Raw genomic sequence first — 3357 nt, forward strand, 5'->3', positions numbered from 1 at the left:
CATCAACCAGTGGTTGGTGACTACCTGCAGATGCCACCAGCAGTGTCAACGGCAGCCAGCAGCGGTCGGCGACTGCCCGTAGATGCCGCCAGCAGTGTCAGTGACAATTCTTTCAGGGGGTGCACCGCCAATCTAAGGAGGTGCACATGCACCCGCATGCACCTCCTACGCATTGCCAATGCAGAAGGGGCACAAGAGCCAGAGTAACTCACTCACTCAGCCAGGCACACTGCTGGGGTGGTTCCTGCCCCCACAAGTAACAGTGCTGTGGGAGCAGGCCACTGCAGCCTGTTGTGGCATTCCTGCTCACCTCCCTGGATTTCATTGTCACTGGCAAGTGTGTAAAGCAATGATTCTCAATTAAGCTGCCACAGCACCCCAGGGTGCCTTGAGACCCCTTCCAGGGTGCTATGGTGTGCCACCCGAAATCAGTACGTGATTCACAAGATAAACCCAAAGGATTCCAAGAGGAATCCAGAGTGTTAAAGACAGTCTGCTCTACTGGGGTCTTTTGAGCTTTTTGCTCTTACACTTTTCTGTTGTCAGGAAACAAGTGAAAAGTACAAGCTGGCATTGTCCAAGGGGTCTTGAATGTGAAAGGGTTAAGAACCTAAGAAGTGCCATACTAGCTATACTGGCACTTCTTAAGACTAATGGTCCATCTAGCCCAGGATCCTGTCTCTGACAGTGATAGAAGGGGATGCTATACAGGGAGAGCGCTGAGCCAGGTTTCCCTACAGCAGGGGTAGGCAACCCCAGGCCCATGTGCCAGAATATGGCACAGAAAGGCATTTTGCTTAGCACACGGGCCTTGGGGCAGGCGGCAGGGAAGGGGCTGGGGCTCTACTGCCACAATAAGGATCGAGCCACTTGCAGCTCCCCCAGTGTCCGCTCCTGACATGCCAACATCTTACAAGTCAAGGTTGTGAGTATTTTTGGCACTCTGCCCAAAAATGTTGCCAACCCCTGCCCTAGAGTGATTTATACCCTATTCAATACCCTTTCCGCTATTGGAAGGAAATATCTCCAACCATTCTGTTCAGTAGCCATTAATAGAGCTATCTATTATCCATTAATTTATCCGGTCCCTTGTTTACCCTGGCTATACCATCTGCCTCTGCCACCTCCTGTGGCAATTAATCTCACAAATTAACTATGCATTCGGTAAAAAAAGTCGCCTCTCATCAAGAAATAGCTTTTTGTCCTCTACCACACCGTTGACCACATCACCAGAATCAGCCAGAACTACCCTCTGGCAAAAAGAATGGGAGAAATTAGGCAACTGTTGAAGGGAGCTGGTGAGGAATTACCCCCAGTGATGAGTTAGCATCTGGCTCCAACTACAAATGGCATACATGGCAAAGCCTGAACAGACTGAGAGTGGGTCTTGGAAGATGCATCTTTCTCATGAAAGCATGTGGTCTCCACACAACTGACCAATGTGTTTGTCAGGAGAAGCACACCATGGATTATCTCCCAAGATGCCCTATGGCACCACAATGCACCCCACAAGATCTGGCAACACCAACACCAGAAGCAACAGCTTGTGCGGAATATTGGGAGTGGTCATATAGAAAGGTTGGATTGGAGACATGACAAAGAAGGCACATTCTCATTGTGTGTCACTGGTACTTTGGCTTTTCAGAAACCTCCTCCTGGCTGTGTGCCTGACCAGGAAGGAGGCTGTGGCTGGGAGGGTCTCCAGGGACTCTGTAAGGAGTTGGGACTTGAGAGTGAAGCAGGGCAAGCAAAGCAGCCCTGCAGCCCCCGGGGACCATCCTGGCCAGAGCCTCCTTTCTGGCCAGGCACACGGCCAGCTTGGCCAGGGCCAGGGCTAGGAGGAGGTTGCCCAGGAGTTCCTGAGACTTGGTAGGGTTGTGAACTGGGAATGCATAAATAAAATGGTGCAGACAGGGTTCAAACTACACTTTGATTCTTGGGGGTTGAGGGGGGCTGCAAAAAAATTGGGCTGCCCTAATAAAACTGGAGATCCCCCCTTAGATTATGATTTTCAAAACTTACAGGGGGGGCTCTCATCTCTTATGGGGGTGGCTCCCTGAGCTCCCCTGTAATTTGGACCCTGGGTGCAGGTAACAGGGCAGCCAGAACCTCAATAAGAGGCTTGGGAGGAGGTGCAGGGGCTATAGCCTGGCGCGCTCCAGGCAGGTGTGTGCCAGTCTCCTCCTGCCCACAACTAGGGTTGCCAATTTAGGTTGAATCTATTCCTGGAGGTTTCCAGAAAGCCAGCAAATCACAACGCAAACATGCCTGTGTGCTTGCATATACAGGTTTCCCTCGCCAACCATGGTTTTGCCAAGTGCGGTTTTGAGTATCTATGCTTAATATTCTACATAAGTGACATGTAGGGGAGGCTCACGCCCCCCCTGAGGTTGGCCACTGCTGAAGCTGCTGCTGGCTTCTGCGGGTGGTTGTCACTTGCACCCCCCCTTGCTGCCAATGCAGCTGGCGGCGTCTGTGGACAGTCCCCGCTCACCGCCATGGTGCCCCCCAGTCATGGGAGGCACCAGTCGTTCATGATAATTTATTAACAAGATCATAAATAATAGTGTAGCAGTTAACTTCTACAGCAGACTCAGTCTCCAAGGACAGGCTGATAAGACTCTGCAATGACTGAATCCTATTCACTTTGAAGTCTGAAGTAAGTTTCCTCCCTATTAGTTACCATTTCAAAACAAACATGTAGCCAAAAACCAGTTTTGAAACAATTAAGAATTTTCTCACACTGACCTGATATCTTGTTTTCTTACACAGTGGAAAATTCCCACCTGCGCGCACATCTTGTCTGTAAACTATAAATCACCTCTAACAGTTTTATTCGGGGCCTCTGAGTTCGCTCAGGGTGCCCAGCATGCTGAATAAACTTTGAGATTGACAGCGACTCTGTGTCTTTGGGAATAGCTCCGCAAGGGGTCATGAACTCCTCAACAATTTGGCGACCCAGGTGGGACCCCTTGTGTGCTGACCCGGCTGCTCGTCATTTGGCCCAGCCTTCCCAGCTGGCTTAGGTGAGTTTGTCACCATTTGGAGGGCTCGGTCCGGGCGTCGGGTAAGTGGGGCCCGCTGTGAGGGGTAGCTGTTCCCAGGAATTTATAGACCAGAGTGCTTAAGTCTTGGGAGGATGGGACAATTGGCTTCAAACATCCCACCGGGATCTCCTTTAGGGAGGCTTCTCCAGGTTTGGGGAGAAGGGAATCAGCCAGTGCAGTCTGTCATGGGCAGGAAGCACGCTTGTATTTTGTGTACACAGGAGTGGCCTGTCTTAACTCAACAAGATGCTCCGGATAAACAGTGGCCGAAATTTGGCTCATTTGATCAGTCTTGTTTGGCATTCCTTCA

The sequence above is a fragment of the Gavialis gangeticus genome, unplaced genomic scaffold (genome assembly GCF_001723915.1).
Source record: "Gavialis gangeticus isolate Ggan-Ray unplaced genomic scaffold, GavGan_comp1, whole genome shotgun sequence".
Lineage (NCBI taxonomy): Eukaryota > Metazoa > Chordata > Crocodylia > Gavialidae > Gavialis > Gavialis gangeticus.